Source organism: Rhipicephalus microplus, chromosome X (genome assembly GCF_043290135.1).
Source record: "Rhipicephalus microplus isolate Deutch F79 chromosome X, USDA_Rmic, whole genome shotgun sequence".
NCBI classification, from domain to species: Eukaryota; Metazoa; Arthropoda; class Arachnida; order Ixodida; family Ixodidae; genus Rhipicephalus; species Rhipicephalus microplus.
The window spans coordinates 166,214,531-166,224,021 of NC_134710.1; the positions used below are offsets into that span (position 1 = coordinate 166,214,531).

The window sequence follows — 9,491 nt, forward strand, 5'->3', positions numbered from 1 at the left end:
AGCGTGACCAACCAAAGTTCGCATTTAGTTCACTACAACGGACGATTTTTTATATGAATGTTGGTTAAAGCGATTGATTGATAGATATGTGTGGTTTAACGTCCAAAGACCACCATATAATTATTAGAGACGCTGGTTAAAACAAGGTTTGACTGTTAAGTTCAGTAACAAACTAAACAAAAATGTCAACTCCGCACCAACTGTCATCACTGTCCCAAAGATAACTTCCACAAGCGCACCATTCGATTGTTCTTGCTTACTTTCGGGATGTAAAGCACACGTTTGCGTTGCTGATTCTGTGCCACCAATCTTAGCATCCTGGTAAAGTTCGTTAGATATTCTGCCATCAACCTGAGCTAAACTTGAAGTTTTAAAGAGCAGCGACCAAAATTTACTCTTAATATGTTTATAACTTACATTAGCCGAAAACAAAGTACAGAACACGTTAGAGCAGCTTAAACGAGCTAACATATGACAGTCTTTCACAGGTAGAGGGGAAGCGTGCTGTGTTTCGGGCTCAATTCTATATATATATATATATATATATATATATATATATATATATATATATATATATATAATACTAATGAGATCTAACAGATAGTGATGCCAAGGAATGTATAGGGGAAGTTATTAGAACCAATAGAATGTAAATATGAAGAAAAAAAAGTGGGTGAAAAAATAACCAGGCCTGAGCAGGAATCGAACCTACGACCTTAGAATTTCGAGTTCGATGCTCTAACCACTGAGCTATCACAGCGGCCTTCCCTCCATCCACTTTTTTGGATTTATATGTGAATTTAGAAGTAGGTCGTAGGTGTATATATATATATATATATATATATATATATATATATATATATATATATATAGAGAGAGAGAGAGAGAGAGAGAGAGAGAGAGAGAGAGAGAGAGAGAGAGAGAGGGAGAGAGAGAGAGAGAGATTTACTCTGTATATTTTATTTTGCATGGTAGCCTTTGTCAAAGTAACAAGTACATGTCAACGCGTTTCCTTATGAATACCATTCCCATAAGATAGTTTAAGATGGCGACGTATATCAGCGATTAGACCACTTATGGCAGGAAGTGTTCATGACGGTACAGTTTGATATCATGCGAAAAAATTAGGATTATCAAACGTACCTGGTAATCGACGTTATGCGAAGCATGCGAAGGGAAGGTGATCATGTTGCAATTTTTTTATTGAGAGAAAAGTTATGAAATGACGCTAAATATATGTACAGATGTTGCACGCACAGATATATGTTGAAGAGTTGCAGATGTAAATATAACGAGATGTTTGTACTTGCACAATGATGCCAACTGGAACATGCATATTAGCAACACCAGAAGCTGATATGAAGTGCTGGTGCTCGCGAGGATGCTGGTTCTGTACACTACTGCGTAAATCAACTTCAGCGCATGGCAACTAACCACAATTGAGGTTAACCCGACGTTACGCTGTACCAAAGGAGTACATATGTGATGCTTATATAATTGGGTGGGCAGCACTGCAATCATTATTCACGTTTCACGAATATTAGCGTCTATTTGAAAACTAGTTCCGAGACATGGCGTAGGCCTGTGGTAAAATGCTTCATTGCCACGCAGAATGCTTGGGTTCGATTTCGGCTGGGACCATGACATTTATGCTTTGCATTCGTCGGGTCAACGCTATCGATGTTGGGTATTTCTTAGCGTTCACGCGTTAAAATTGCCCCTGTGTGTTCTCTTCGTTCCTGGATTAAGTATCAGTCACCTGTGGCACATACCCGCATACCAGCGACACATACCTGCCCAATGATATGTGCGACTGTCTGGCGGGAAGTGTTTGACGACGTACGCGACGGGATTGTGACATTATTCATGTCTGGACCAGCGCGTCATATTCGTCAAACCATCTTACCCTCCCATGCTAATTTTGATTCATGCCAAGTTAAGGGGATGAGCACCAGAGCACGCAAATGTAAGTGGCTAGATAGATGGACACGCTCTACGCTCAAAGTCACTGAAGTTCACCAAGAAATGGTTTGCATTTATAATTTATATATAGAAATATAGAACAGTGAAGAACAGAAACCAGTTTTTCGCGCACACAGCATAACTCTTTAAGAACCAGAGGTAGATGATGACAAAATTACAATGCAAACATGAACATAAAAATATCAAAACGCCGCGTGACATCACAGTCAGATTGTGCGTCACATACACAGCTCAGTCATTGCGATATGAATAAGATGAGTAGTTGATGCTTTTATTGACACGTGCGCGTTGAATACAGTCTTGCATCCATATTCGTGGTAACGGTGACGACTAATCAACGCAAGTAGCTGTAAAAGTTGGACACAGTGATATACACAATAAGAGGAGTAATCGAGATGGTATCGAACAAGCTTAACCGACTAAGCCACGGGCCGTGGGTTAAGGCTAATACTATTTGGTGTGCCCGCTAGAAAGCGTGCCTGTACTTTCATCTATGCCTGATGACACGGTGCCAGCTGAATTTATAGATAAGGTACGATTCACGGACTTCACGATCATCATGAGAAAGCCCGATTCAAGTATAGTGACCCTGTTTTTTTTTAAATTGTCCTGCATTATAAGCGATTACGTTTTGAGAGCGGGAGGTTGGATAGCGTATTGGTATGCGAGCTATGGTTGTTGAAGCGTATTCGGAACGATGTTCCTGTTTGGACAATATACTGTTCTTGGCAAACGGCGCACTGGAGGATATATATAACGTTATAGCTACTGCAATTAAAGGAGCGGCGAATTTAAATTCGGAAGTTTAGTGACGTCTTCCTGGGTAGTTTGCATTTGTATACAAACCTTGCAGAGTGGTTTGATGTAAGGTGCATAACCAGGTGTGGGTTCGTTTAATTTCACGATGTTAGCATATCGCGGAGATTCTTCGAGTGCCGTTAAACTATGCAAGTTAGTTCAGGAAAAATAATTTTCAGATGCTCATATTGGGCAAGGATGTTGTAGTGGCGTTAGAGCATATAATGAAGTTTTGACGCTGATGCCAATTAAGTTAATAATAGATTAGTCCCAGCACGCTGTTTAGGCAAATGGTTTCCGCTAAGAATTTCGGCTCTGTTTAAGTAATCTGCTCGGTCTATAGTGCAGTCTACCAAGTCCATCAGACACCGTTGTTTAGTGAGAGCACTTTTAAGTTACTCGCAGTTATATAAGAAATCTTCGTGGTTGCAACACAGTCGCTTAAAACGGTGAGCCTGACTAAGGGCCAAACCTCATAAGCGCGAAAATGCACGCGACAGCGACGAGCGACGCTATGAGCGACGAAACAGGGCGTTCGCGCGACGTGTCGCGTGCTCGTTTTCGCGCGATCGCTCGGTTCTCCAGATTTGGAAACCGTCGCTCATCGCCCGGAAGTGCTGGGCACAAGCAGCCAATAGCGAAATAGCGGAAAAGACAGACTACATAGGTGCACGTGACCCTGCCCGAGTCACGTATGCGCAACAAGAAATAACGCAATGTTTATTACGCATGTGCATATAAAAAAGTGCTGCAAGGCAATAATAAACACTTTCCGTTTCAATACACAACAATATATCTTATTTTTAAGTTGCATAACGCTCGCTACGCGCTTTTCTTGGTGCGAGTAGACGGCCTCATGCCAGCAACAATGGAATTCGCTCGCCGAAGCCGTCGTGTGAATGAGGTTTGCCTGCGCTAGCGACTGACCGCACGAAGCCGATCTACGTCGCGTCGCTTGTCGCTGTCGCGTGCATTTTCACGCTTATGAGGTTTGGCCTTAAAAGGTATACCTGTCCACGGTCGGACTCGACGCTCCTTCCGCACGCTCCTTACGGCCTTCTCAATACCGGCGCCACGCATATATTTTTTTCTGACGCGTAGAGGGCAGCACCACCTCACTGTAAGCTCCGCCGGCTCCCCGCGTCGCCGACTGCGACTTTTCTTGACTGCCTTCGATGACCTCGGGTAAACAATGCATCAGACACGCTCAGGCACGCTAACTGCACTAGCGTAGACATGGTTTATTGTTGCGTGCCGCTGTGTAAGTCACAGCAAGGGAAGACACCGGGTGTGTCGTACCACCAATTTCCTAGCGATGAGGAACTGTGTTCGAAGTGGAGGAAAAATGTTTCACGTGAAAACCTCGTCATCAATGACAAGTCCGCATCGACTGTAGTGTGCAGCAAACACTTCACGGAAAATGACTATGTTCCCGGATATCGTATCCGGAAACTGCGTCCAGGAGCCATGCCCACGGTCTTCGATCAGTACCCTTCGTATATGGTCCCGGCTACGAAGAGGCCGCGTAAAGAACCTGCAGCGCGTGGCCCCTCGGCCACCTCGGCTCCTCGACAGCCGACGAAACGGAAAGCGGAGTCATCGCCGTCTACCTACGGGAAGTTCTAGTCCACCTTACAACAAAATAAATATTGCTTTTTCTCTCTGAATTTCGTGCGCTGTAATGGATTACTGTTGCTTGTGACAACACGCGTGTGCGAAAATCCGGGAAAGCTGCCGGAATGGTTGCGACTGGGTAAGCGGTGCTCTCAGAGGTCGACTATACCATTTTAACCTCAACACATGCAACGACCGAGCTGTATTGTGTGGATAAAACGTTCATCTTCAAGAATTCAGGCGCCGCAGTTGGTTCTGTTCCTCGTACTCAGCGCTGTTATGATGGCCATAGCGCTGTGGCGTGCACACTGCGCCCGTGAACGCGCTTGGAGGCGGCGGAGCAACAGTGGTCTAGCAGCGCCACCCCGAACTTGCGGCGGCAGGCGGCAAAACGCCCCAATGCGAAGTCCGTAAGGGGAGCGCCGGAGAAAGAGCGTCGAGTCCGGCCGTGACCTGTCTTACAATGTCGCACATGGCTGCTCTGAAGATGGAGAAGCTGGTTTCTATGAGTAGGTTTGTGGTATAATTTTGTGAGCAATGATTCTTCAAAAACCATGACAGTGACATGTATAAAGTTAAGAGAATTTGTCGAATAACTGTGCAAAAGCTTGAATATATATATATATATATATATATATATATATATATATATATATTCCTGTTAGATACAAAAAGTCGCAAAAAGTCGTAATATACGCAGGACTTCTTTCAAAATCGGCTTTGACAGGCTAGATAATTTCTAGAGAAGTCCTTCACCTCTTTTATTACAAACACTCGACATTAGCTCCACGAGAGATACAATCACATAGACAATCCAATATTGAAAAGTATACTAAATATATATATATACGTTTTGACTGAAACATCCGACATCTACTAATTAAATGTAGATGGTGTGTTTGTAAGCTGTTTTCACTGAAGGCATAATGATATGGTGAAACAAGTTTTGAGATATTTATTCATGAAAAGGCTGGTGAAAGGCACAGGCATTGTTGTTGCTTCAGAGCATAAATAAGGGTTTTTACTTAAGAAGGAAGGGAAAAAAAGACATACCTTCTAATGCAACTTTGATGACACATATTTGGTAAAGTGCACCACCCTCGAACTTCCTTCCTAGTAGATGAAAGAAAGAAGTGTATATTTAAGGGTTAATTTTTTTGTCAGGCACACAGCATTAATGACAACTAACAGACAATCATAGGAAGGGAACTAGAGGAAATGTTATTAGAAGTACTTGTAATGCATACGTGAAAAAAAGAAAAGTGGACGAAAAGATAACTTGCCGGGGGCAGGGACCGAAGCTACCAGTAGATGCATCATACAAAATCAACAGCTACATATTAATTGCGATGCGTAAATCAATTAAAATGTTTCAAAAATTTTACCTAAATATACAATTGCGGATTCGTAGTAGTTGCGCAAGTAAGTTTCATCGCTTTGAGTCATTGCCTCGCCCCTCTGGTCTAGTAGCTAGGGCACTTGGCTGCTGACGCTCAGGTCGTTGGATCAAATCCCGGCTGCGGCGGCTGCTCTTTCGGTGGAGGGGAAAAGGCTGTAGGCTTGTGTGCTCAGATTTGGGTGCACGTTAAAGAACCCCAAGTGGTCGAAATTTCTGGAGCCCTCCAATATTGCGTCTCTCACAGTCATATGGTGGTTTTGGCATGTTAAACCCCACATATTTATCTATCGCATCGAGTCACCGAGCTTAAAGACAAAAATAATGCACCGTCTCGGGCAAACGCTGTTTGTGATTCATAAAACCGTATTTCCGAGAAAAAAAAGGAAACAAAAACACTGATGCAGCTGCGCACTAGTGTAGCGAAAGCTGAGGATGCAGTGGAGCTGGTGGCGTTTCTCTCCCCCTTTCTATCTTTTACTCTGCCATTTCTTTCTAGCTATTCCTCTATCTGTATTCAGTGTCTTGCCTCCTATCTTTTTGTTTTTTCCCGTTCTTCCTCCCTATTTATTTTCATCTTTATTTCTGTATCTTTTTTTTTGTACCGTTCTTCTACACGTGAGAGTCATTGCATGCGAAGCCAAACAAACCGCTGCACGTGTTCTTGGGACGAAGCAGAAGAGGAAGGAGGGAACGAAAAGAGAGTGTGCCGGTTCAAGATATTGATAGTTTACAGGTCACACCCAGTGGCATAACGAAAAGCTTAATAGGCCCACTAACTAAAACACAAAACAAAACATACAAATGCATCTATCAAACAGCCATCAGGCAATCTCATAGTGATGAGATTGTGAATACACAATTGTATTTTCGCAAATTTACACCAAAATGGGTGTCAAACGCAACGTAAAAAAACCTATGTGATTTCGTGTTTTTTTTTTTACAGGAAGGCGAGTTCTTTTAGCTAACCAGATGCGGAGCTCAAGCTCTTAATTACCTGCTACACACAATCATTCTTTCTTATTTCAAGTGCACAATAGTTTCGCCTTTCAGCGCGAATAACGAGAAAACTCGGCTGTGTTTAGCGTAACATGCTTTCGCACTAAGACGATTAACGTACTAATGGAATCAGTTGTGGTATTCAGCGCTGCCCTGGATCCACAATTAGCACACGTGCGAGTGGTGGAGCATGTTTTGGTGACAACAAATCTTGAATTATGAACCTTGTTAAAGATTTCTTTAGTTCTTTTTTGTTGTCTTGATGGGATTGTGTGCTCTGTTACGATGAATAATTGGAATCGCGATGTTAGTGGCTCTTGGTAAGCAAAAAAAAAAGCAAAACTTACTCGCATTACTCGTGATCTGTTCGGTGTTTTCACTGGCTTCATATCATAAGACAATATCGAAGTTAAGCATTTAAAATAATTACTCGTGTTAAAGTGTGAACACATCCAGTGTAGTAGTTGTTTAAATTTCTCCATTCGAGGCATGAGAGTGACCACGTCAAGTTGTCTCAGCAGACTACCTGTTACATGACTAAAAATGGCAAATTTAAGTGTTCACTTTAAGGGTATACATCATCATACGTTCTCGCGCATCAATACATAAATCTAAATTGTCCTGAGGCTGTAATCAGTGAAAACTTCACAAAACCGCACAAAGACACTGCCCAGATGTATGCTTGAGCAACAAATTTTTGGCGGCATAGCTCATCGACTCCCATTGGGGCAGTCTTTACTTTCCTTTGTGACAACGAAGCCCTTGGCCAGAACAAGACGTTTGTCTTAAACAAGACACCAATACCTTGCAAGACAACGCCAGGTAATATCACGAATGAGGAGTGAGGGAGCGGATTATAAAGGGAACGCAGCAATTATAGGGTCCTGCATCTAACTGTTAACTGTGCAAGGTCTTTAAAATCTTGAATTTAAAAAAAACACCAACGAATCCTAAGCACTTTGAAGAAAAGGTAGAAATAACGATTCACAATACGTCCGTGAGATTCGGGGATCTTGCTTAAAGAAAACCTTTTGTGTCAAGACCCAACGATTCTACTTCAGATGCATCGACGTTTAGAGACGAATAATAAAGGCGCATGTAATGCGCTTACATTCTCGTCCAGGCGACAAGATTAGAATAAAATTTAGTCGTGCGATTTTGTTTTGCGTTGGTACGACATTAGGCGTATTACATAATAATAACTGAAGGCCTTATTGCAGAAGGTTCTGCAAATAGTGTGTCAGAGACATTCCGCTCTGTATTATCTTAAGCTTCACAAAGGTAGTCACTACAAATATGCTCTACCTGGCAGAGGCACTGCAGCCATACTTGTCGATCAAAGCTGCACTTCTTCAAGCAACCTATCAATTTTCAACAGAGGTTGTTTATGTAGTGTGTCATGCACCCCTTTCGGATGCGTTCAATAGTTGAACATCACCGACGAAGTTGTGTGTCAAAACTAATATAGCATCGTGTTTAGCATTACTATCAATACAAATACGGAGTTTGATAACCGCCCTTTAGCCTTGGGCAAACCAGCATATAGGAATCAACACCACTCCGAAATTCGCCGTATGATGGCAAAAATATGTGCAACTGTAATAACTCAAACGTTTTGTTAGTCGAGAGCACTGGTTCGCCTCTCGCCCGCTGCGGTCGCAAATCGGTGGGGACGAAATGTAAGCACTCTCCTTATATTAGGTGCATGTTTGAGAACCACTGGTTTTCGAAATTATTATGACCCCCGCTCCAATACAGGCTTCTTATTCATATCTTTATTTTGTCACGTGAAAGTGCGTACTTGCATTATATTCATAATTTTGCAGGCTTGACTTCTCTACGATGCCTACGATGGGACGTAAGTGAGGAAAAAGCTTGCACCATCAATCGTGATGATGTCATGAGGGTTCACGTGTCGCAATTGCAGGATCCTATCTCTAATGCAGAGTGCCGCAAAGCCGTGCCGCCCACACTCCGACTCTGATTAAAAAGGGAGGTGTGCTTACGCAGAACACCAGAGTAAAAGGCAACGCCAACGCAGACTATAACGTGGGATGAACCTGTGTTTATCTATGCTTGTTATGTCACAGGGCAGCCTTTCGAAAAAAAATTCAAAAGAGGCAAACTGCAACATATATATATATATATATATATATATATATATATATATATATATATATATATATATATATACATATATATATATATATATATTTACGAGCATTTAAGAATATTTATTTAGTAAGCTTCTTTAAGAAAAGAACAGCGAATTCATAAGCATACACTTCTTTCCCTTATTTATTAACGAGGGGTTCGTACTGGCAAACAAGGTGTCGTTAAGCTGTGTACGAGGCGCTATTGGTCAGATGCCAGCTCGTAATAAGTTTAAGTGCTACGTGACGCTTAACAGGCTCATAACGAGTGTGCCACACTCACCTCCATGGCTACAGGTGGTGCTGAGTGACACTACCAGGTTTAAATTCACATATACCCAATAAAGTGGCTGGAGGGATAGCCGCCGTGGTAGCTCAGTGGTAGAGCATAGAATGAGCTATTCGATGGTCGCAGGTTTGGTTCCTGCTCAAGGCAAGTTATTTTTTCATTGACTTTTTTTTCTTCTCATTTACATTAAAATTGGTCAAATAACTTTCCCTATACATTCTTTGGCATTCTTGTCTGTTTTATCTCATTGATATTGTGA

At 42.2% G+C, this 9,491-nt stretch overlaps 1 non-coding gene across 1 annotated transcript; it reads right to left on the reverse strand.

Moving 5' to 3' along the window:
- Nucleotides 1–687: 687 nt before the first annotated feature.
- TRNAS-CGA (transfer RNA serine (anticodon CGA)) lies at nt 688–764 on the reverse strand. The gene has a single exon. It is a non-coding gene; the product is annotated as a tRNA-Ser (tRNA).
- Between the last annotated feature and the right edge of the window lie 8,727 nt (nt 765–9,491).